This window comes from Trachypithecus francoisi, unplaced genomic scaffold (genome assembly GCF_009764315.1).
Source record: "Trachypithecus francoisi isolate TF-2019V2 unplaced genomic scaffold, Tfra_2.0 Lachesis_group18, whole genome shotgun sequence".
In the NCBI taxonomy this organism is placed as follows: Eukaryota; Metazoa; Chordata; class Mammalia; order Primates; family Cercopithecidae; genus Trachypithecus; species Trachypithecus francoisi.
Window position 1 is genome coordinate 41,267,682 of NW_022681463.1, and position 27,330 is coordinate 41,295,011.

Sequence of the window (27,330 nt, forward strand, 5' to 3'; positions counted from 1 at the left end):
AAAACTTCACCCATTTCCCTGGATCATTCACTCACAGGAAGCGAATGCCGTAAGGGCACACACAGCAATCCTCCTTGCACCCCAGGCTACCAGATAAAGGGTGGAAGTGAAATCAGCCTGCCTCTGCTAGAAGGATCCTGGGTTCACACCATTCTCCTGCCTCAGCCTCCTGAGTAGCTGGGACTACAGGCGCCCTCCAACATGTCTGGCTAGTTTTTGTTGTTGTTGTTGTAGTTTTTTTGTTTGTTTGTTTGTATTTTTAGTAGAGATGGAGCTTCATCACTGTAGATCCTACAGTGATCTGCCACTGTAGGAGAGACAAAGAGGAGAACAAGATGCTGCCCACAGTGGAGGCACATAAATTGCTAAAAACTAGGAGTATGGAAAGAATAGTGAGACAACCCTTCTGGCATCTGTACTTGATCAGCTGGCTGTAAGTACTTGGCTTTATCTCTGGGGCCTCCATCCTGTTCCATCACTATGTGCCTGTTTTTATACCAGTATCATGCTGTTTTGGTGACTATGGTCTTATAGTATATTTGAAGTTGGGCAGTGTGATTTGTCCAAATTTGTTCTTTTTGCTTAGTCTTGCTTTGACTATGTAGGCTCTTTTTTGGTTCCATATTAATTTTAGGATTATTTTTTCTCATTCTATGAAGAATGATGTTGGTACTTTGATGGGAACTGGATTGAATTTGTAGATTGGTATTGGCAGTATGGTCATATTTATGATATTGATTCTAGCCATCCATGAGCATGGGAGATGTTACCATTTGTTTGTATCATCTATGAATCTTTCAGCAGAGTTTTGTAGTTTTCTTTGTAGAGGTCTTTCACCTCCTTGGTTAGATATATTGCTAAGTTTGTTTGTTTTTTTGTGGTTTTTTTTTTTTTTTTTGGCAGCTATTGTAAAGGGGATTGAGTTCTTGATTTGATTCTCAGCTTGGTCACTGTTGATGTATAGCAGTGCTACTGATTTGTGTACATTGATTTTGCATCCTGAAACTTTACTGAATTCATTTATTTGCAAACTGCATATGTAACAATGGACTAATATCTAGAACAAATAAAAACACTCAACAATTAAAACAATCCAATTAGAAAATAGGTAAAATATATGAGAAGACATTTTTTCAAAGAGGTTTAGAAATGGGCACTTTTCCCAGAGAAATGAAAACTTATTTTCACGCAAAACCCTGGGCACTATTTTTTTGATAGCCTTCTATATAATAGCTCCAAAGTAAAAAATATCTAGATGTCTTCAATAGGTGAATGGTTAAATAAACTGTGATATATCCATACCGTGGAGTACTACTTAGCAATAAAAAGAAAGGATCTATTGATTTATGCAACAACATGGATGGATCTCCAGGGAATTATGCTAAGTGTAAAAAGCCAGTTTCCAAAGATTTCATGCTTTGTAATTCCATGCATACAACATTCTTAAAATGACAAAATTATAGAAATGGAGAACAATTTAATGATTGACAAGGATTAAGGAGTGATTGGAGGTAGAAGGGAAGCAGATGTGGCTATAAAAGAGCAACATGCTGGGTGCTTGTGGTGATGGCAATGTTCTATATCCTCACTATATTAATGTCAATATTCTGGTTTTGATATTATACATTATTACAATTGGAGGAAACTAGGTAAATAATGCACACAGTCTCACTTTATTTTTTCTTACATGAATCCACAAATCTCTCTGTATTATTTCTTTCAAGTGCATTGAAAGCACAATTATCTAAGTTTAATTAAAAAGAAGTATATAAGAGGAGAACACGACATGACTTAGCAAAGGCATGCAAAAATAGAAACTGGTGGTTTCTATTTTTAGCTGGCCATTTTTAAGTGGTATGTTGCTAAATTCTGGGTACTGCACTTTAAGAGGAAGTTAAAGGAAATTCAAAACCAAGATATAGAATGAAGCAGACACTGGAAACTTTGCCATACATAAAATATTTGGAGAAATGACAGAGTTTACCCACAAGAGAGGACTCAGTGGTCACAGCACTGTACTCTTCAATTATCTGAAGAATTGCCATATGGAAGAATTACACCTTTTCTGTAAGATCCTAAGAAATAAAAACAGGACAAACTGGCATAAGGCAAAAGGGAGATTTCAATTCAACATAACAGTGCCCCTTACCTGGAGTGAATGGGAATCCTCCAATATAAAGTGGGCCTATTACACTTGTGTAACTATGAACAGGCAAATGTGGGTTGGTATATTGCAACTAGAGTGTGGGAGTGAGGCATGATTGCAACTTCTCAACTACATTGGCTTTCCCTGGGGGAGAGTTATCACCACAGACTTTATTCAGGATATTCATTGGTGGGCTGGCCAGCTTGAAAAAGTATCCAGTGGTTCAGCTTGAGTCAGTGTCACTCAAAATCCGGAATGACAGCATAACTTTGGTGCAGCTTGAGTAGAGATAGTTTATAAATAGCTGCTTATGTCTCTAAGGAAAGTGGATCTGCACCAGATACACAACTCTATAGATGTGATAGAATATGATCTCCTGGTCTCTCATTACATTTAGAATGACCAAGGATAAAATTGGCCTATTACATACATAGGGATCTTCTTCCGAAAGTGGTGTTCACACATTACAGAAGCAAAATGGTGATGTACAAAGATTATGGGCTATGGGACATTCTAAGCTTGATCTCAAATTCTGGCCATTATGCATTACTAGTTGTATGGACTTGATCCATAACCTCTCTGGAACTCAGTATCCTTAGTCTCTCAGCAGAGATGATAAAAACATCTACCTCAAAGGGTTCATGTGAGGGACTAGATAATGTCTGCAAAGCACATAGCAATAGCAGAGTATCTAGAATCACAGCAAGCATGCAATAGATAGTATTACTTTTCTTTCCTTTTCCTTGGTTGATGAAGCATTAGGTATGTCAGAAATGAAATTTGGTCATGTAATGGACTTTGAACTAAATGAATGGCATTTAAGGCCCATCTATGCCCAAAATAATGATTACTGATTAGAAAGAGAGAGAGAGAGATGAAAACCAGTAAGCTTAAGCTTTTCCTGGGAAAATCAAAATGTTAATAGGATATTATTCAACTACCATTACTTAAGTGTGTGAGTAATCCCCTAACTTCTAATCTTCCACTGGCTCAAGTGGTGAGCGGTTCTGTATGTGGCCTGGGAATAGGTCCTCATACCCAACCCTGTGCCACTCCATGATCATCAAGTCCTTGAAGAGCCTTCTTCTGTCCACAAGCACACAAAATCACTTTAGAAGAATACCATTAGCTTTGGTGCTACCTTTTTCCCTGCCTGGTAGCATCATTCCACCTCTCCAGCCTTCTATCTACCTTTCTGACTCTTCCTTTGATCCAACCTTTCTCTTCTCCCAAAAGTTCTTATGGAAATAATTGAAGACAAATATTAGTGTATACAGATTGATATTAAGTATCTAACAACAGTGTGGTATGGCATCAGACAATCAGAGTAAATGCAAACAACAGAAACACTGGAACAAAGTCTTGAAGTTCCTCTTCCATGAGGCATTAACCCTTTAGTTGCTGGATCCTAGAGCAAACTTGTAGAGGGTCTGGGCAAGAGTAAATAACACGTAGGGGCCCTGGGAAGAAGCTATATATCGACCAATATGAATATTAACAATCTGTATAGCCATCCTGATGCATACATGCTAAATATCAGCATTAGTCTGAGGGAAAGGGTGGGTGTGTATCAAGTAAGGGTGTATGGGACAAGGGAGCAGTGAAGGTAGGATGTGTTCAACAGAAGCCTCAGGTACTTATATATACATTTGCCTGTGATTTACTCATGGTGAATCTTTAATCTTGTTGGGAGGCCTTTTCCCAAAATTTCTGTGAGCTTCCAGACAAGAATCCTCTATTTTTAACTTCCCTTCACATCCACCCACCTAATTCACGTGTACATTTTAAGAATGCAAACTTATTCAGGTTTTAGCCTACAAAAATATAATTAGGAACCTCCCTTGCAAATCTGCTGGAGAAAAAAAAATCAAACAAATTCAGTTTCAAATAAGTTAAAGTATATTTAATTTTCCTCTGAATGATATCATAGCTAAAAGGCTGTGATGCAATGGATGGAGAACAAATAGAATTGTGTTGTTTCTTATTGTCCTCCTAACTATTTATGTTAGTTAACTTCACTTTCTTAATTTCTTACCCTGTAAAGTGAAGGAGTGTGGCTAAGACTATAAATTAATAAGTGTTTAAAAAGCACAAAAAGGGGACAGGAGTAGGAAGACAAATGATATATTGAATTGCCGGTAAAATAAGAGTGAACAAAACATTGCTGAATTTAGGATATTTCTTAGTTTTGTAATTTTTGGGAAATTTTATCATAGCTTGTATTTAGATTTATTATGCTGAATATATGTCATGGCTAAAGTCCATCATTATTCATCGGGATAGTAGGTTGAAACTACATTAACTCTTATAGCTAAATGGTTTATTTTACTGATGTTTGGTATTCTCATTAAAAACAATTAACATTCAAAGGTAAGGTCAAGAGAAAAGTCAATAAGCCTTAGGATAAATGAAAGTCAAAGTAGAATCTATCATTTACAACCTTCAAGTAGAAATTTGCAGCTTAAAGATAATCAGTGAAAGTCTTTGCTAACATTGGTTATTGCTCGGTACTAAGCTTAAGGACATTTTTCTTCTTTATTCTCTTTGAACTTTTTCCACAAGGAGTATACATTAATTTTATTATCAGAATAATAAAAAATTCATTACAAATAATTAGAAAACCAGTAAGTAGAAGATAGAATAATACTAATCTAGTAATTTGATGTATTTAATGGATATTAGCCAGTTGGTAGCCTTGGGTCATTTTTGGAGGCTAATACATTGAATTTATATAATATAGCATATAAGTAATCAAAGTGATTTGAACTTTAAGTATATATGTGTATATTTTACAATGGGCTATAATATGACATGATGTAGTATAGAAATGGGAAAACAGGCTCTTGGATAAGTTAAATCACTTAATCAAACTCACTGTCTAGATAGTGTAAGTAAGAGATCTACATTTAGATGTCACATGTTTTTATTCCCACCTGTATATTGAGCTCTAAAGCAACCTCTTCCGTCTCATAAAGGTCACTGGGGTCACCACAGAGATGGACAGGTTCTTTAGATGACCAGAGGACACTTCTATCTCACTCCTTTTAACATAATGGAAATTAAAAAGCAGTCCAGATGAGGTGAATGCAAGAAATATGCTTCCAGGAAGCAAATCAAATAAAGGTCCTTAAAAAGAACCTAAAATTCCCAAATGATGGAAAATGACAATTTATTGCATTCTTCTCTCAGGAAAGAAAGAAAACAGTGGTATATGAGTTTCAGACAATAAGGAGATGTCACCCAAGAGGTCAAGAGCAGGCTTAGCACATGTGGATGCTAAGGCAGGAGCAAGGGAATTTGGAAGAAGGCGAGGTGTGGAATTCAGGAAGGATTTTTCAGCAGCTTGTAGTAGGACTCCACCTTGGAGCTGAACTCCAATTTTAGTGTACAAAGAATAAAAAAGGATAGAAATAGAATCTCAATTTGAAGAAACTAGGTTACTAAGAAGCTTTTATTGTTTGTCATCAGACTCTATACAATAAGGTAAGAACTCAGTGATGGATTCTGGCATACAAGCAGAAAGCTACATTTAGGATGGCTCAGCATTTCCCAAGAGTTTTTAGACACTAACCTATGTAGCAAAGAGGGGGTTATAGCTATGCTTCTTATAATTATTGCTACAATTACTAAGATGTATACAATATATCTGCTAAGCTTCAGATACTGTACTTTATCTTTTAATGTTGATTATTTAATCCATTCAACCATCTTCCAAAATTAATACACAAAATTTTATTAAATAGTAAAAACATCTATCTTGTTCTCATCTTGATATTCTGATATTTTATGTTCATTTGATTTCTAAAGAAATAAGACTCAATGTTACAACATCTTCTCAGCCATACAGCATTCATTACAAATACAAGTTGTATCTCAAGGCTAAGTATCACATTAAATACCCACTGAGATGTGCAGGTCTTTATAAAACTCACCATTATTTGAGAGAAAATAGAGGCTGGTGAGGAGACGTAAACTGACCAAGGGAGATCTGCACCATTCTGTCTAAAACTCAGAACCATTTTCTATATTTGATGCCTTTATCATTAACTTCTTGGCCATTGCATTGTGTCTTCTTTGCAATAGAGATTCCTAAGGAAAAAATGCTTTTATTTATGACATTTGAGCTCTCTCTGTTGATCTGCATTGCCATCTTTTATGTCCTTCACACTATCACTATTTTGTCCCTTCCTACTGCCATGCTGAGAATTTTCTACTATCCTTTAGGTTCTTACTACCTTCATTCCACCCTAAGAATAATATACATACAGATAGATGCACATAGACACACATATGCAACTTTCCTGACAACCCCAAGTATCTTCTGCTTTACTATGAAGATCTTAACTCTTAGGTTAACTCCTTTCCTCCCTCTTAACATTCATCCCCTGTGAAAGAACAAGAGTTATACTTTCCTATTTCTGCTTTACAAAAATAAACACAAAATATGCACTCTAATTTTTGTGGTTTTATACACACACACACACACACACACACACACACACTGACCTATACTGACCTACTGACCTAATAAATAATATCAAGCTTGACAATTCCCATATAAAACTGTTTAATGTTTAACAAATAATTCAATCATTTTGTGACTGAGAATACTCTGAAAAGATCTACACACTCTTTCCTAATTTAACACACAAAATGGTATGCATAGTCCATTTTGGAATTCCTGCTCTTGAAACTGGAATTAATTCAATACCATATGGAAAAGTTCCCTTATATTCTTTTTGCATATGGCCATTCTGTAGATAAATTGATAGACCCTTTTTATAGAGCTTTCCTGTACGGGGATGATTTAAGGGGTATATACATTGCATAATAACAACCTGAGCTTCATTTTAATGCACACTGTTGAGGAAAGATTTTATTGCTTCTCATCAGGTTCTCTATATTATTACTAGTACTGAGAGTTAAAAATGACTACAATTCCCCTCATTATAGCCAAATAGATATTTTTAAATTGATTTATCCCCATATAAGTGATTCATAATCATCTCCAAGATGGGCTATTTTTTACCATCCTTATAGCATAAGAGATAAATATAAATCCCCATTTTATGGATTAGTAAGCAGGCCACCCTTGAAATTAGTAATTTAAATGCCAAAATGAGCTCTCTCTATGCTGAGGTATTATCAGTATCTCTTAAGCTTTTGAAATACTTTTAACTGATTTGGCAACCTAACCATGAATGAGCATGAGAAGTTGATTCAATCTGTAAGTTGATGGGGAAGACTGTGAATTACACGTGAGTAGAGAGACTCCATCTGTTGTGCTCTTTGCAGTGTCTCTCTCCCTAGGACTTGTTGCTGACACAGCGTAGGCACTCAATAAATACATATGGAGTAAAATAATAAGCCTCAATGCTGAAGTATTCACATTGTTTTAAAGTGTTTTTTATTAGCATAATGAAAAAAATTACCAACAGGAATAAATAACCAATGCCTAAAACATTTTATTCTAAAGCAAAGATTTGTTTCTTCCTCCCCGTGCTAAGGTACACATCTATAAAAGCTGGCTTAATATTTAACACTTAAACATAGAGAGTGTATCAGTCAGATACAATTGCATCAGTTAGAGTCACTGGCAGAAAACAAAATTCACTCTACCAAGATTAAGCAGAAAGGATTTATTCTAGTGTAGTAAACAGCAAAAGGATTGTTAAAAGGACTGCAGAAACAGGTTTTAGACTGAACTTCCAGGAAGAACACTGACAAACTGGGCTGCCATGAAAATTTCACCTTGACTGGGAAGCTGTAGAATCAGAAAGTTGACAAAGAGATTGAGAAATTGGTCATTACAGTTGTCATAATCTGCATAAAGAAAATCGATATTACTGACTCCACCTCTTTTCCAAACTAATTTGGTTCTATAGTCAAGACTCAGAAATATATCTGAGTGATGGAATTTAATTCACATCAAGAATGCTAGCTGCAAGGGGCTCTGGGAAAAATAATTTTAGCATTCCAGCCTCAGCATTATATCAAGGTACACAATATAAGTGGCACAGAACTTTCATGTCCCCATGACATGGTCCTCCACTGAACTCAGTTTTTAACTCCTTCCAACAAAATTAGGATTTCAAGCAATATGACATCACACATTACACAAATCCAAAGTTACTAGACATGGAAAGTCTGACCACTTTCCTCATCACCTGCCATCACAGATGAAATGGTGCTGCCACATTCCCAAAACAAAATGCCACAATTTAGTTAGAAAGTCATACTTAATGCAACACTGCTCTCAGATTAGACATTTTGCTCAATTAACAGTTACAAAGCATAGAAGATAGTAGAATGCTGTAACTGAAATACACATATAAACAGAACAGCAGAAGAAAAATGCATAAGAAAGAATAATTTCTGAAGCAGTAACACAGCTGTGGCACAACAGAGACTGCAGCAGCTGGCAGAGCAGCCTGGCATTCAGACAATACTAGCTCTATGATCTTGGGTAAGTCTCTTAAATTCGCCAAGCCTCAGTTTCCTCATCATGAAAATGGAGTATATAAAGGTACATAACTCATAGAGTTTTCTTAGGAATAATTGGGTTAGAATTGTACCTTGAAGATTGTAAGTATACAATAAATGTTAGCTGTTTTAACTAATCAGTTAAGTAATAAATCACATTTTCATCTAATACCTACTCTCAGCAGCAGGGCCTGAGATGGATGCATGACAAAATACGACCCAATCCTGAGTCCCAAGTGTATTACTCAGGGTTCTCTAAAGGGACCAAACTAACTGGATAGATGAATACACGAAGGGGAGTTTATTAGGCAAATTGACTCACACAATCACAAAGTGAAGTCCCACAACAGGCCATCTGCAAGCTGAGGAGCCAGGAAGTCAGTATGAGTCCCAAAACCTCAAAAGTAGGGAAGCCAACAGTGCAGCCTTCAGTCTGTGGCCAAAGGCCTGAGAACCCCTGGCAAACCACTGGTGAAAGTCCAAGAGTCCAAAAGCTGGAGAACTTGGAGTCTGATGTTCAAGGGCAGGAGACATCCAGCACAAGAGAAAAATGAAGGCCAGAAGACTCAGCCAGTCTAGTCCTTCCATGTTCCTCTGCCTGCTTTTATCCTAGCAACGCTGGCAGCTGATTAGATGGTGCCCACCCAGATTGAGGGGTATGTCTGCCTCTCCCAGTCCACTGACTCAAATGTTAATCTCCTTTGGCAACACCCTCACAGACACACCCAGGAGCAGTGTTTGCATTCTTCAATCCGATCAAATTGACACTCAATATTAACCATCACACCAAGATACTTTGAGTCAAATTTAGAAAAATTAACAATCCAATGCATTAGAAAGTGTTATACATGACTAGTGAACATAACAGAGAAAGTTTTTGTTTTTCTTTATTTTTAGGAAAGGCCTTAGGAAGACGAGAAAGTAGAATATTCATAGATAGCAGCAGCTTTGACCAGTAGTTGCCAGTATAAGATCAAGGATAATCTAGGGGGCAGTGTGGAAAACTCGGTTGAACTCATGTGGATGTTTCCAGCCGAAGTAAAATCTAAAAACAGAAACCGTCACAGGACATAGCATCATCTAGGACTCACAGGAAACATGGTTTGAGATAAAATGGATGAAGCATTTTGGTTTTTGTTTTGATGCTATTTTTCTATAAACAAATAACATAAGTAATCAGGCGTCTATTCAGAGGCTCTTATTCAGCATTTGTATGATAAAGAAGGAATTAGACAAACATTGAAAACCAAAAATATATCAAAGCAAGTGACTTCCAAAAGTAAATTAAAATTATACCTATATGGTATAGCATTGAAAATGCCCACAGGAGATGTGATCATAGGTTCATTGAAAGATGCATAACTATGGCAACCTGAATCTGGCAAAGAAGAGTCTAATTTATGTAGAATTTCATATTTTTGTAAAAGTCTTAAAAGAATATTCATTTGGATTAGTCACTGTTGTGGAAGATATTTTAAAGAGGATATGTGTGACTTTTCTTCCCAAACCCAGTTAGAATGAATGAACTTACCTCTTTTTATATAGCCAGGTACTTCACAGAAAGGAATACTCTTTCAGGATTAATTTAGCCTAATGGAAGTTCTTTATCTGGTGTTGCAATAAACATCAACTTCCCCAAATTCAGGAAAAACAGTATGTTCAACATACATTTACTGAGCCTCTATTCCAAGATCGTCCCTTACCAGATGCTGTAGTGGGGGTACAAGGTTTAAGATGAGATTCCTGTTGGCAGAGATTATTCAATCTAATTGGAAGTCAAATTACATATGGATGAAAAGGTGAATAATAAAAGTAAAGTAAATAAGACAAAAATACAAGAGATATTGTTGGCTAATGCATGAGCATACACATGCATACACACACATGCACACACATACACACTAGGTTTTACAGGTGAAGTGTTACTATTCAAAGACATGAGATTACTAAGAGCTGACATAGACAAAATATTATTTGTGGTGGGTGAAAGGATGACAAGAGATGAACAGTTTTAATAGAGAGAAAGAAAGGCTACATTTCAAGTGTTGGAAACAGAATGACCCAAATGCATTTTAAGAATATATAAGGCTAATATTTCTCAAGTCTAGAATATTTAGAGGGAACCAATGAAAGTAAAAATGAAAACACAGTTTGGGGATGGATTGCGGAAGTGTTTGAGTGCCAGGATAAGGAATTAGTATTCATAGACAAGGGAACAGAACGCCACTGCAATGTTTTCAGCAGGAAAAGAAAGAGATAAATTAGTCTGGCAACATGCATGGGGTAATCTGGATGGAGGGAGACAAGCTGGATGAGAATTTTACAGAAAGCCAGTGTCATATGCTGAGGGTCTAAACTAGACTGACATCTGTGAGTGGAGAGAGGAGAGTGCAGAAGTGGAAGACATTCTTAAAGGAAAAAAAAAAAAAAAAGATGGTGCTTATTAGGAAATAACTGGTATTGTAAAAGTGATGAAAATATTTTTCATTTCTGATGAAATAGAAAGAGAAAGATAGAGCAAGACAGAGACCAGAGACAAAGACAGAAATCTGGCCTCTCTTCAGACTGAATTCCAAAGGGGAAAAATATTAAAAATTGTAGTCACGATTTTTGCATCTTAATTCTCTAAAAGAACAAGCTGGGGCAAATGTGTGTTTTTATCTTCTAAATAGAAACAAACTGAGAGGAGCTTTTTGACGATACTCAGTCTGTCATTAAGCCTCTTGGATTAACACGCTGCAGAGGTCCACTAATGGTGCTTTTGTTAAAAGAATTAATTGAAGAGGAGAAACTAATTGCTACACAATGGTCATCTAAAATATTCATCCATTACTGGCTCAAGGGATGGCCCACTGGGATGGCAATCACAGCACCAGTGGCTTTCTAGAATACTTGTTGGAGCTTACTCTAATTCCTAAGAGTCTTCTGGATCACTTGCAAACAACTGTCAATTTATCATCAAATAATCTCAGTAAATCAGCCTACAATAAACATTATTAGAAAAAGAAAGAGCATGCTTGCAATAAAGTGGATTTCAGAGAGGAAGAACTTGAAGCACTCTGCATTGGCACAGCATTCCTTTATGGCCAGTACTGTGTGAGCAATAACAGAAACGTCAGGCATTGAATGGAAACTACCTATGCATTCTCCATTTAAAAGTGTTTAATTTAGCATGAGAATTAACGTATGCAAGTGGCATTATCAAATATATTCTCTGAATTATTTGAAAGGCATATTTTCATGGGTTAAAAAGCTTCACTTGTGACTGCTTACTATAAAAACTAGCACTAACTGATACATCTCTCCAAAGCCAAATGAAATATTAAATAAAGACTCAACACAGGGGGGTTTAATTCTGGTTTCTCTGATAAAAGCTGTCTGCTGAAAACTATCAAGAGTTCAATGGTAGGAGAAAGATACACTTGCAAGAAAAAAAAATGAATGAATGAATGAATCCTCCTTGCTGGAAGTTCTCCACAATGTAGAATCTGTACAATTTTACATTGTTACTGGGCACTGTGAGCTCACTCTCCAAGTGGTGCCCTTTCAGTTCTGATACAAATCACTGTAAAGCAAAATGCAGTACCCAGCTGGGAAAGCAGGTGTAAAATGGACCAACTAATCACAGCCTTGTCAAGTAATGGCTACAAGGCAACCAGTGACTGCCCTGCTAGTGAATTTTGGGTGATTTCAACCAATTGGATTAAGAAATAACACAAAGGGAAAGCATATAAGCCACAGAGAGAGACGAGATCAAGATTGTAATGTTCTTTGATCAGAGAAGAGAAAGGGCAGAAGATTTTAGGAAATGGCCCATTAAGCCAAACACGGAAAGAAAAAGATGGATAGCTTGTTTCAGGGCAACTTGGAGGTCTCTCACTCTAGTTTATTTGCTGGAACTGCTGAGTTAGACTGGATCAAAAAAGGAGCCCCAGATGGACGACACTGCTTGCTCATTCGCAATCCACACTGGTAGATTTAACAGGCTTCCCAACAATCTTTTAAGAAGCTATAACTATGAAAACTTCTATAGATTGCAACCAGAAAACAATCTCTAGTATCCTGAAACATTCAAGAGCAAACAAAGCCTGAATGGGACAACAGCCACATTTCAATTTCCAGATCTTGGGCCTTTACTTTAAAATCTTCACAAAATGCAAATGGACTCTAACTCCCAAAGGGAAAAGAAAGTTATTACCAGGATCTACAAGGCTGCTCACTCTCCCCAGTATTCTTTGCCTGGGGGTCAGGAACACAGCATTTTAGCAGAATCCTGCTCAGTGAAGTGGAGGACATCGTCCAGATGGAGGAGTCACCTGCTTCCAGGCAATTCATAGACACAATTATTATTGTCTGGCTTCCATCCAGAACCAAAATAAGGAATTTAATATGCTAGGTCCAATAACTATATTCCAGTTGATTCAGGAAGTTTTAGAGAAATAATACAACATTTTCAGAAAGGAGTTTCATTTGGAACTATGATGGCAAAAAAAAAATACCATCAATACTTTTAGTAAAAATTGTACTGCATTATTACATTGACATCAAATCATTCCTTTAGAAAATCTCCAAGTCAGTGTTGTCCTATAATATTTTAGAGTTTGTCTTTATGTATGTCAATAAAGATGCCAACAACAACTTCAACAAAAGAGACTGACCTATAAGGCAATCAACTGCTGCAAACATAGGTATGTGCACACTTGGAAAATAGATTATTTCAACTAGAGCCAAGGTTTCTTGAGAATAACTCAACATCTGGGTAACTGTAATTCCTGTCTTACTAAGCTAATCAATGATATGTGAACTAAAGATTTCTTAACAGAAATTATTTTTCCATTAGATTTGTGACCATAAATTGCTTATTGTTTCCTACATGGTAAGTAGTTTTCTAACAAAATAATTATTTTTTAAATAAAGAAGAAAAGTGTTCCTCTTCCTACACTGTTCCAAAAAAAGCATTTAAAGAGGTATACAAGATTTAAAAAACAGATGAAAATGTTGGGAAGCATAGTAACAGACATTTCCAGGTTGCAGTTCAGAACTATTGAGTCATACTTTGCTCCTTCTCCAATTCTGTATTCTCTCTCTATTCTATGATGTTGTCGCTAAAGAAAGTGTGCTAAAACATTATGTTTGTACCTACCATCCCTAGAAATATCCAGAACTATTGTATCCATGTGCGATATATGACATGCCATCTTAAACGTTAGCCAATTGCATTCTAATATTCTTATGGGCATGAAAGACTCTTCAGGCTCAATGCACCAACATTTAGAATAAAAGTATGCTAAACACCATGCTATTGGTAAAGTCTTAACAAATGAAGTTTCTTTATATTTTCAGGACAGTGTTTTGAAGGTGTATAAAAGACTAGCCTAAAAGATTTAGTAAAATCCTTTCTTCCTCTTTTTCTCACTCATTTAAATCACAGTCTCTCATGGACTAAGCACCTGCCCCAGGAGTCCAAGATGTATTTAGTTCCTCGACAAATGTCTATTGAGTATTGAGTATGTGCTAGATAGCATGCTAGGTTCAGTATAGTTCCCAGATGCATGGAAGAAGCCAACAGGCAACTAGTTTCCTTGTGCTACCTCTGTCACGTTCACCAACTCTATCCACTTTTGTGACCTCCCTTACTAAGGATTAGTACAGAATTTGAGAGGCAAGAGCTGATGGTAAACCAGAGGCTACTGCAGTACTGCAGTAGAAAGTAGAGAGAAAACTGAGGGCACTTAAAGGTAAAAATAAACATGTCTTGCTTATTGGTCACCTGATGGGTCATAGAAAGGGAGCTACCAAGATTCATTTACAGATTTCTAACTTGTGTGACTCAGAGCACGATGATGCCACTCAACAAATAGGCAACACAAGCAGAGTAATTGGGGGACAGGGATAGCAAGTGTGAGCTCAGTTTTCTTTTTAATGCGACGTTTAAACTGCATTAAAAAATTTACAGCAAAATGTCTGCTAGAGTGTGAGATGTAGTTGTACAGGTCAGAAGAGTGAAGTGGATGGGAGGAGCAGACTGGGAGTTTTCAGTGATTAGATCATGGTTAAAGTGGGAGAGCATGTGAGGTGAAACAGGAAAGGGAATGGAGAAGAAGTAGGCCAACATTGGAGCCCTTTGACATATCAGCCCTTAAAGGACAGCCAACAAAAGAGGAGTGCATGTAGGAAGCTCAGAAAAAAAAGACAAGAGAAATCTGTCTAGCCTAGCTTCCTCCCTATAACCAGAGCCTGAGACAATGCCTTGGAGCAGGTAGTTTATTTTGTTAAGTGATTCCAAAGAATAGGGATGGGGGACTGGGGACTGTAGAACAAGGAAGGGGAGAAAGTCAGTCCAAGGTGTCTTGTTGAGCTCACCACTGTTATGGGAAATGGGGAGTCAGTCCTACTGTGAATCTCTAAGGAGCCATGCAGAGTGCTCCTCAAAGTTGCCCATGCCTTAGGACAGAAAAAGAGGGCATTTACCCATTCACAGGCTTCTGTCCCTAGTGGTTAAAATGTGACCTTTGGTTGTTAATTCCCTTGCACTTTTAGATTTGGTGGTAAGAGGGAAGATGGTCCGTGTGGTAGCAGGAAGGAAGCTCTGAGATATATACATATATATGAGGGAAGATGCTTTCAGTTCAGCAGTATGTGCAGGTAGGTGCACAGTCATAGCTGGAGTAAAAAAGAAGGGCCAAGAAAATAAGAGGTGGGGCACAAAAAGGTTTCATATGATCTATTCCTTGCTCATGCCCCATCCATCAAACACACTTTGATTTAGCAGCTGTCTGCAATTGCTAAAAAATACTCAATATTACAAGGGTAAGTAGAACAACCTACATTCCCAGCTAATGTCATCCTTTTGCCTTTGTTAAAATTTACCATATCTTTCTTCTACCATCCATTCTAGATTTCCCTCATCCCCTGTCAGCACTGAAGTGGGTTTATCTTGCTCACTCGCAGATGGGCTGACTTCATCCATGAGGAGATGGAGTTTAAAGCTGTTTAACTCCAGTTGCATTGTGATTGCTGAAATTGCTCATTTATAGTTGTCATTGGGCAGGAGCATAGGTGTACTTCACGGAGTCTAATGGCAATCAACTTGTCACCAAATGGCTGTCTGGAATCCTCAAGGATAGAACCACAATGTGATCCGAGCTTTAGCTTTTGGTGCTGTAAGTTAACCACTCAGCAGTGCCAGTAGCATTGATGGACATTAGTAAGAAAGAGCCCATTCAGTTGGACCCATGCATGTCTTCTTTCCCTGCTACCATGGTGTATTAGGCTAAATCCAATCAGGGAACAAAAATCATACTATAATTTAAACAGGGAAAGTTTAATATAAAAATAATACGTGGATATTTAGGTAATGAGGGATGGGCTAGTAAGAAATCAAGAGAATCCTAAAGAATACAGGAATAGCAGACAAAAGGAATAGCTACTACCCCTAGAGGTGAGATAGAGAACCAAGAAGAGGCTTCCCAACCTCAGGGCTGAGACCAAACCTTGGAGAGGATATGCACGTGTTTCACTGGATGGCAGTAAAGTCACTATGGTATCGTACTAGGAGAACTTGCTGGAAATCTGCCCCCTGATACTTGCAGGGAATCTGCTCCCTAGGGTCTGGGGAAAGTTGTTTATGGACAAAGGTACCCTGTAGGCACTGGGCTATAAAGCCACCAGAGTGGGGGAAGCTGCTGGCTGCTGGGTGCTGTTGGCAGCCCTGCACTGCTGGGACCAGAGCTGGAGAGACCAGAAAGCTATAGGAGTCTGCCAAGCAAGTACAATGGAACCAAGAAGGAACACTGATTCCCCCTGCAATGTCTCTCCCACCTACTCCACTAACAAAGCTTATAACATTGTGCCACCTGGTAAAGGAAAACTATTTAAAGGGACCATATCTATAGTCACAAAGTCAGCAAAAAGGGTGAATTTAGAGCTGAGAAGCAATAACTAGATAACCAGCATACATACCCACACTGCTCATAAGCCCATTGCACAAGCGTTCGGTCTCAATAGGAAGAAGCAGGCTGGCATTCACAGCATGAGCCTTCCTGGCTATCAGGTTTGTGAATGGTCCTCTGTGGAGGGCAGTCTCTGATAGATATTAACACAAAATATAAACATCTCCACACTTTGGGTCCATTCCCATTGCCCATTCACATGCTTTTTTCAAAGACGTCCTTATTTCCAGTCTTTCAATATTGCTTCCTCCTGTCCCTGGATCAAGTGGCTAATCCATTCTTTCCTGTGCAGGAGACTTTGTGCATCTGTACCTCAAATAATATCTACTTCCATACAAACTTGCAGTTCTGCCCACTAGGAGAATTTCGCTTTAGTATCATTCAGGGTCACCTCTGAGTCAGATTGTAATGTTACAACAGGACCAAGATATCAGGAATAACTCATCTGTGAATCAGACTGATGTTGTCCTTCTCTATTCGATATTCAGAAGGACTCCCACTGAGAAGCCACAGGTGCAAGTTGACAGAGAATCATCAGTGGAAGAGTATAGCTGCTATAGGAATCTGGGCCATGCCACATGCTTGCAAAACATACTTATGCCCCCCAGGCCTGTTCAGTCCCATTTCTAAATGAAGCATCTCCACCATAGTATAATTGATTGCTACTGCAGTAGGCCAAACTTATGAGTTGTTGGACCTGATAACATCCAGCTCATGATGTTGCCTCTGATCTCACAGTCACTTAGTTTCTCATGGTGAGGCACTCAGTCTTACTAATCCCAGGGGCTTGCCAAGAACTGCTTCTCAACATATGAGTAGTTCTCTGCAGCAGAAAGCATCCCCTGCTTCAGAACCTAGGAATCTGTACTAAACTCTGTACAACTGGGGCCTACCAAATGTGTGCACAGAATGTTTTTTCTCACTATAAAGTCCTCTAGCACCATAGATCTTCTGAGTCACATGGCGTGAGGCTGGAGCTGATTGTTACAGCAATTGCTGGGGTAAAAGTGAGCCAAGACGATGTAAGGTACTAAACAGAATGTGCTCAATACAGGCACAAAAAGAAGTAAAAACTGGGATCGCAGAAAGAGACACAAGACTTTGCAGGAAGAAGTGGTCAATAATGACAAATGTTGCTTTAAGTTAAAATGCTTATTTTACACAAAATAAGGACAGTGAAAGGGTATGTTATGTTTAACAGCAAGTAAGTCTTAAGTGACCTTGAGTAGAAACAAGTCAAGTTTGTGATGCAGGCAGAAGGTAGGTTGGTAAGAGCTGAATTGAGCAGAGCTCAGCAGCAAGCCTTGGCGGGTTCCAGGAACACCATGTTATTGATTCTCTCAGCACTCTGGAATAACCAGAGGGTCCTGGGACAGCTGGATCCTCTGGAACCATCCCCATAGCCGCTGATAGGCTTAGCCATTTATCATCTTCTCTGTATGCCATGACATGAAAAAAAAAAGTGAAACACTGGGAAGTAAAAAGCAAATAAAGTGGCTATGGGAAAATCTTTTTAAAAGATTAGTACAGATGGACAGAGGGAAAACAGCTATAGCCAGAAGAAACTCAGGATTTAAAGCAGTTTGCCTGAATATTTAGTATAAACATATTTATTAGTATGCCCATGTGTTTACAAGAGACAAAAAAAAAAGAAGGAGAAGGAAAACAGCCATTAGGAAAAAAGAGGTAGAAGACCCAGGAATAAGTCAGACATGAGGAAAGTTCATTGGGAATCCATCCAGTACACTTGGTAGATAGATTATCCTCATATACAATGAAAGATTGTTTTTACAAAGTGGAAGTGTTCCAAATAAGATTTCAGAACATACTTTTCGAATCTGAATTGCATTCTTATGTAGCATCCAAACAAGGTGAAAACTTCCGAGGTTTTCCTAAGTGTGACTTGAGTGGGTTAAACAAGATGTTCTCAGTTCCTAAACTGTTCCCTGGATGTTAATTAGAAGTTCATGGAAATAGAATTTAAGGTGTGTCATTGAGCTGGATAAAACTTGAAACAGTTAATACATACTCCACCAATATCTAGGGGAGGCAACGGCCTAAAAACTAGCAGCAGTATGTTGAAGAGGTAAAGTCATGGTAACCCCATATAAGATCTTGGTAAATCTAGAAAAACTGGCGTAACTAACTGCAGCTGATATTCTACTGGGATGGAAAGATTATTATCTGAAAATGTATTAGCTGTTTCTATTATCACAGCAGTTTTATTTGGCTTGATTTTCTGAATTTTTGATATAATTGGGGCCTTATAGGCCAAAATACTATTATATTAGATACCTGTTTTTCTTTCCATTTTATTGTAGCTATGTTTGCTTCTAAAGAAGTCATTATTCAGAAGTTTTTAAAAAATCTATTAACTAATAGCTCTGTGTCTTTCAAAGTCCTTCTCTGCATAATTTTTGTAATGTTTATAAAAATTAGCATCTATTTTTATTAGCCAGCGTACATTATATGTATATACTATACAATAATATCAGTGCTGATTTTATTAATATGTAATATTAACTAATAATATTAATGTAATAATAGCCAGGATAGACTCTACATATAATGTAGGTATATGTATTTATATGTTAACCTATTATGCTATATATGCATGTATCATACACTGTTCCAAGCTTTTATTTTTGAATAGGCAGAGCTGACAAAAGTTCTAAAGATGGGACATTTTCACATTTGACATTTTAGTCAGATTCTGCTTTCATTATCTCTGTTGATAGGTTCTGTTTTTAATCTTATTCCATCAATTCTATTTTTCTGTTTTGCACACTGACACTTTATTTGATTCTGGGAAATGCATCTTTTTTTTGTTTGTTTGTATTCCTTGGTATTAGTATCTGTATGCTGTGCAGAGCTTATGAGAATTCCTCACTCCTTGCACCAGATTAGATGCACCAGTCTCTATCCTGTGGGCAGCTCACCTAGAATCAGTTTACCATAATATAATAAATACAGTGTACTAGTGAATATGTAAAACATCATAAGCAAAATGACAGTTATGGTGAAACCTGACTATCAAAAACAATTTACAAAAAAAATCAAAGAAAAATGAGGTTAATTTTGAAACTGATCGTCATTAGAGGAAGACAGTTACAATGGAGAGTGGAGGCAGAATGAGAGGGGAATTGGCAGGAAATAGCCACAGATTAGCTGGGAACACATTGGCTAGAATTGTAGAATACTAGGACTGAAAGAAACTTAGAGATTATTTGGTCTGCTCCCATCAATGCACAGAAGATGAAATAGGTGAAGAGAGAGAGTTGCTGTGTTATTTCTAATATCAATCAAAGAACCTGATTTCAACGTGATAGTCTCTCTCTATCAGTGGGGGAATATGTTCCAAGACTCCCAGTGAATGCCTGAAACAGTGGATAATACCAAACCCTATATATATTATGTTTTCTCCTATACATACCCATGATAAAATTATTTTATAAATTAGGCACAAAAAGAGATCAACAAAAATAACTAATAATAATAAAAACAACGATTATAACAATACGCTATAATAAAAGTGATGTGAATGTGGTCTCTCTCAAAATATATTTTTCTATGTTATTTTTCAGGTGATAACTATTATTATTTCCTCACTGTAGAGAAAATATACTCATGTATATTTGTGCATAATTAATTATAATGAAATAAATTGATATATACATATTGATAAGCCTTTTTTGAACAAAAATATAACCTTGCATTCACATATTGTGAATGAAGGATAACTATATCAAATTAAAAAAATATTTTTGGTGTAAAGTGTTAACCATGTTGTGTTAGGGCCAAATTTTAAAAATTATATTAATGACTAGACTCTCTATGACCTGACTCCTGATAATTTATTGATCATAAATGTAAAATATTAGTCTTTAAATTGTATTCATCATTTTAAATTATGCCAGCCAAGGTCTGTGTGCTATTAAATCCATAACATTTAAAAATATTTCCTCATTAGTGACACTGAGGTAGTTATTGCTTTCATTCATGATCTTGGTTTATATTAATAAATGTTATATAAAGTTCAATATCTGTTGCTGCTCATTATTTTTAGTCATGTAGAAGTGAGCAACATAATTTGTTGAAATATGAAGATCAGAGCTTAAATAACAAAAGGCTGTACCTTAAGACACTTGAAAATAAGAACTCTTACAATAACCTTATATAAGATCCACATTGATTTAAGTATACATACGTACATATGCTTTACATTATTATTATTATTAGCCATAAAGGGAGTGGTAAGAACATTATTTCTTACAGTTATATTATATAGGCCTTTCCCCCTTAAGAGTCCAACCGTCACTGCCTAATGTGGGAAGAATATCCTTTTGAGACTCCATCTCAAAAAAAAAAAAAAGGTGGGGGGGCTTTTATTTTCTTTTGGTGGGTGTGACTCAATATCAAGACTTTCATGCTGGCTGGGGGCAGGGGCTCACGCCTGTAATCCCAGCAGTTTGGGAGGCCGAGGTGGGTGGATCACGAGGTCAGGAGATCACGACCATCCTGGCCAACATGGTGAATCCCATCTCCACTAAAAATACAAAATATTAGCCGGGCATGGTGGCGGGCGCCTGTAGTCCCAGTCACTCGGGAGGCTGAGGCGGGAGAATGGTATGAACCCGGGAGGTGGAGCTTGCAGTGAGCCAAGACCAGGCCACTGCACCTGGGTGACAGAGGGAGACTCCGTCTCAAAAAAAAAAGACTTTCATGCTTATAAAATAAATACCAGCTCTAGAGTAGTGGCCAGAGTTGACTAAACCTTTTTCATGCAGTTTAAAACTGCTTCCTCCATAAATGTATCAATTACTGAATTTTTTTTTTAATAGTTCCTATCATATCAGCTTTTGGTGTTATATGAAGATAAAAGTTAATGCTGCTCACATACAGCATTTTAAGCCCGTGAGAAGGAGAATATGTTTATAAGAAAAATGTTTTCATTCGGTTCTCAAATTAAGTTCTGAAAACAATTGAAGACGTCTCTCCAATCTGGATGGGGAAATATAAATAGAGAGGATTCTGTCTCAGCCAATACCTGTGATGGGAGATTAATACCCTCCTTTAGACACTCAATAAACATTATCATAAATTAGGAATTAAACGTCTAAGATAGTATAAAAGGAGTTGGTCTTTCTGATGGTGAAACAGACCTTGCATTAAATCTGTGTGGGGCAACCTTTACAATAAACACCATTGAAAATTTTAAATTAAATATAGTAAGGAGATGTTACAGCCTTATTTTTGATGTTCGTAAATCTCAGTACAGGCTAGTGCTTCTAGATAAATATCCAGAACTGACTGTGAATTACAGATCATGTGTATTCAGTGTTTGTTGCTTTGCATATAACCAGTACATTTTATTTTATTTCATTCTATTTTTTGAGATAGAGTTTCACTCTTATTGCCCAGGCTGGAGTTCAATGGCGCAATCTCAGCTCACTGCAACCTCTGCCTCCTGGGTTCAAGCAATTCTCCTGCCTCAGCCTCCCGAGTAGCTGGGACTACAGGCACGCACCACCATGCCCTGCTAATTTTTGTATTTTTGGTAGAGACAGGGTTTCACCATGTTGGCCAGGCTGGTCTCAAACTCCTGACCTCAGGTGATCCACCTGCCATGGCCTCCCAAAGTGCTGGGATTATAGGCGTGAGTCACTGTGCCTGGCCAAGCAGGGCATTTGATCCCTGTATTTACAAAACCTGATTACAGTATCGTGCATATTTGTGTCTCAGCTCCATTTCTTTTTGTTACAATATAATCCTTAAATTATATCTTGTATACTACCTGAAGAAATAGTGAAAGAAAATAATTATTTCTTTAATTCATGCTTATGAACATAAATTCGTAAAGTTCAAAGAGAGGACTATAAAAATTAAGTGACAAGCAACAGCGGGACTACTCATCCAATTGAAAAGTTTTGGGTTGTTTTGTTTGTTTTATTTCTGTTTATTTTCTTATGAGACATGTTTATATTTTCACTTAGCCTATAAGAAGTGTTTAGTCCAAGTAATATATTTGCAAGTCAGTAAAATTTTTCTTACAAAAAAAGCCATTGGGTTCACGATTACATTTTAGCTTGTAACTGTCAATCATTAAAATTCATGTTATTACAGTTATTTCTAAATTCCCAAAAAGATCCCTTTGTGTGCAACGGCCTGGAGAAGTATGTAATGTAATATATAATTATGGTCCTTCTGAAAGCTCTAATTACAGGATGAAGCTAAATATCTTCTCTACCATGACTAGAATAGCCACATGATTTCCCCCTATGTCACAGCTAATCAGGGACACCTACGTCTGGCTTTTAGCAACAGAGCCCATGTAAATTAACTGAATTAAATGCCTTGATATAGATTCATACATATGCTTGATGTGACAACCCAATTATATATTTTCAGTTTCTCATCTATACTTCTCAAAAACTAATTTCCCAAATAAAATCAAAGTAGCATACAATAAAAAAAAAAAAAGCAGAATCGTTAGAATAAGGATCAAAACATAACAATTAAGCAATGAAGGAAGAAACATGTTTGAAAATCTAGGCTAAAATGACTACTCCATGTAATCATTAAAGTCACTTCCAAAGCAAAAGGAAACTAACAAAGAAAGCAGACTGATTGATCTGGAGATGCCGCTTTTTTCTCAAAATTATACTGCCCACGGCAAAGTCTATTCCCACACTGTTTTCTGTATTAGAACTGATGGATATGTTTTCAGGACTTATAATTCCTATAGGATTTGATGAGTTACAATTATGCAAACATTCTTTCTTTTCTGAAATAGCTATTGGTTCCAGGTAAATATGTACAACAGCACTCGGTGAGATGTTGTCAATCAAAGAATAGCTGTTTTGTTAATAAAAGGGAATAAGATTTACCTTCAGAATCACAGTCCTCATGGCCAGCCTAGAAATGGTGATTTTTAAATTTATCGTTTGGTTTCTATAATACCAAACTCATATTGCTATCATTTAAAATTTGGAAAAAGGGAAAAGAGTACTTTGCTACAAGATTCAATCTTATGTTTCCTACACATGAAGCTACTATGTGGTCCATATCAGACATATGTCAACACAAGATAAATGAGTGGATTAATTGGAGGCATTTGTGAACCAACTACTGTGGAACAGGAATAGGTAAGATATTCCAAATTGGGATTTATAAACTTTTTCTGTAGAGACAAATAACAAACATTTTCAGTTCCGTGGGCTGCTCAACTCTTCTGTTTTAGCACACAAGTAGTCATAAACAATATGTAAATAAAAATAAAAATTGGCATGACTGTATTCAAATAAAACTTTTTTTAAAAAACAGGCATTGTCTAGGCCTGCCTCTTGTAGAGTGCCAACCCCTGAGCTAGGGAAATAGAACAGATAGTTACCTTCAAAGTGCTATAAACAAAGGTTTTTTTTTTTTTTTTTTTTTTTTTTTTTTTTTTTTTCCTGCCATGGAGTTATTTTCAAGATTATTAACCACCTTGTGCTCCATTGGAGTGTACTATAATTTCATACTTGGTTGAGAGGGCTGTCAAGAGAAGTACAATTGAAGAGTTCTTCAAGGAGAATTTCTCCAAATCCTTGCCAACTTTTTTCTGATATGATTGTAGAAATACAATCTTCAATGAGATTTTTTTATCTTCTATAAACTTTGGAAAAAATAAACATCTTTCTGATGTTTTCTCATGTAACCTCTTTGTTCTCATAATTACTCAACTAATCTAATATAACTAAGCACCAACTATGAGTCAAGCATTATGCCAATTTTTTAAAAATCATGTGATGAGTTTTTAGTATAATCATGGCATTAATACATATAAAAGTATTCCAAGACAATACAGTAAAGAAAATGAAACAAAGATGTAAATTATTACATTTCAACAAACATTCAACTTACGCCAAGCATTACATGAGTTTTTATAGGAGACTCTATTAGTCAGGGTTCTCCAAAGAAACAGAACAAACAGGATATATGTGTGTATCCATATGCACACAGACACACACACTCCAATAAATATACACACACATACATATATAAAAATAAATTTATTATGAGTTGACTCACATGATTATGGAGGCTGAGATGTCTCACAGTCCAGCCAGAAATCCAGGAAAACTGGTGGCTTCATTCAGTCTGAATCTAAAGGTCTGACAGCCAGGGGATCTGAGGTGTAAATCCTAGTCTGGGCTATGTCCCATCTCTCAGTTTGAGAGATATCCCAGCTCAAGAAACAATGAAGCAGAGAAAAAAAAGGAAGTGATGTGGCCAAATTTCTTCTTCTTTCACCTTTTTTATTCAAGTCCTCATTGGATTAATCGATACCCCAAAACATTGGCAAGGGCGATCTACTTCGCTGAGTCCACTAATTCAAACACTCAGCTCATCCAGAAACACTCTCACGGACACCCGGAAATGTTTAATCTGCGCAACCCTCAGCCCAGTCAGGTTGACACCTATAATTTACCATCGCAGAGACTTTTTCAAAGTAAGAACAACATATTGTGTTTATCTTCAACAAGTCTATCCTTTCTTTGTTGAAACAAAGCAAACATACAAAAGAAGATGAATATAACCCTGTATGTAATCACTGACACATTGCATCTTGTACATCTGCTTTAATGAAGAAAGGAGAGTTATCAGTATGGTCTGGATAAATAAAATAGGGAGGACTTAATAAAAGTGAGAGAAAACTGAACTTGGAAACATTGTTAGAATACAAATATGAAAGATGTATGGGTCCTTAAAAGAATAAAGATGGCTTTGAACTTAAGACTTAGGAAATTGGGATCTCTTTCTGTGTCCTAAAAAAGAGAGTGATGAAACAAGTTGATACTTGTTTACTTATGTCATCTCCAAGCTAAAAAACAATTAAATGATAAAAACACATTTATGTATGTATTAAGTTCTTAGCATAAAACAGAGCTTAATACATCTAAGCTGTTAATATTATCGTTTAATATAATTTCCTCAATTCACAGATATGAACACCAATTCCCTGAATGATGTAGTGATTTGCCCCATACGAGATCATTGCTTCCACGGCAGGTCTCTTTCTCCTAATCCATGATTAAGAGAGATAAGCCTAGACTATTCTGAATGTCTTTTCCTGGAGTTCTACAATCTTCTAGGTTTAATGGACTATATAGTGGCCTTGCATAATAACAGCTTAAAAATAGAGGTAGAATTGAAGTGGAGAAAGAAAAGATAACAATCTGACTTCTACTTGGGCCACATCCTAACCACAAATCCCTGTCCCCAAAGAAGATTCTAGTATATTTCTATCTCAGATCTAAAGCCGCTTGGGGTTGAATTCCACCTCTACCATTTAGAGGCTGTGAGACCTCTAATTTACTGAACCCCTCTGTCTGAATTTCTTCATCTTTAAAATAGAACATACCTTATATGGATGTGAGGATTAAATTATTTAAAATAGAAAGAGATTAAAACAGAGCCTGGCTCAATATGTGATAGCTATGATTGTTTGCCTTTATTGAGCCCAATGTCTATCTTACATTTTGCTCATTGGCTACAGTATTAAATGGCTTTAATGACCTTAAATCATACCTAACTCAGCATCATAGTTTCTCAGGGACTTAGAAATGCTACAGAAGGAATGCAGTGGAATATGTTAGATAAGATATATTTGTTTTTCTCTGCTATATCCTGAAACTCCACTATTACAAAATTAAAGAAATAAAGAAGATTTAAAGGTATAAAATTTTTATAACAAGAACAGTGATAAAAGGAGAAGAGATGAAGATGGACAAGAAGAGTCAACACATTTTGAAAGATGAAAGCAAATAGTTAAATGGTAACTATTATCAGAGCAGCGATATTGAAGCGTAACTTCCTACAGTGAAAGCCAATTTTCATCTCAGGATCCTAGAAAGAAGTAGAAATTGGAAGCACCAGTTACCTCTTGGGTGGGATTGAAAACAGGATGATTTTCTGAAGGTTTATCTAAGGAACAGCTAAAACCCCTATGCAGCTGGGCAATCCCAAAACTCCTGCTGCCATATAAGGCTTGAGGAATTCTCACAGAGGGCTCCAGACACACACGGCAGGGTCTAAAAATAAAATATCATGAAACTCCATGGCTTTCATCAGCTGATTAAACAAATTTGCTTTTTATGCATAAAGTTGATTGAAGGATTGTGAAGTCCATCATAATCCAATGCTCAGAACGAGAGTTTCTATAAATATATGTCCATTTTTAAATCGCATTCAATTAAAAGTTTTGGTCAGTGAAAGTCTTTCAAAATGTATTCACACTCTTCACCATCTTTGATTCCAGTTAGTAGTTTATATGAGCAATTATTATAGTAGTTGGTAAGCAAATGGGCATCCTCAGAGAAGTGGACAATTCTTGAGTAGCGTAGATTTGTGTTCTTCTTGTCTGATACCTATATGTCTGTAGCCTAAATAAGTTTGCTGTGCAAATATGGCAGGAATACAAGTGGCTGTTTTGAGTGTTATTTCTCAGAGGGGGCCTAAGGCAACCTCAAAGATTATCCCTCAACACTAGAGATACTTGCTTTCTACAAAACAGAAGAAGTTAGTTGAAAGAGGGCTGCAAAAAGTAGTAGTGATATGCTGGTCAGGTAAAAGGAGTTCAGACATCCCATAAAGAATGAAAGTCCACCATGTCCTACATGGGCAGATGGGTAAACCCTACCTGAGGTGCACAAGAATCAGATAGTAAGAGTTACAGCTTGGCCCACTCTGACAACCAAGCACTAAATA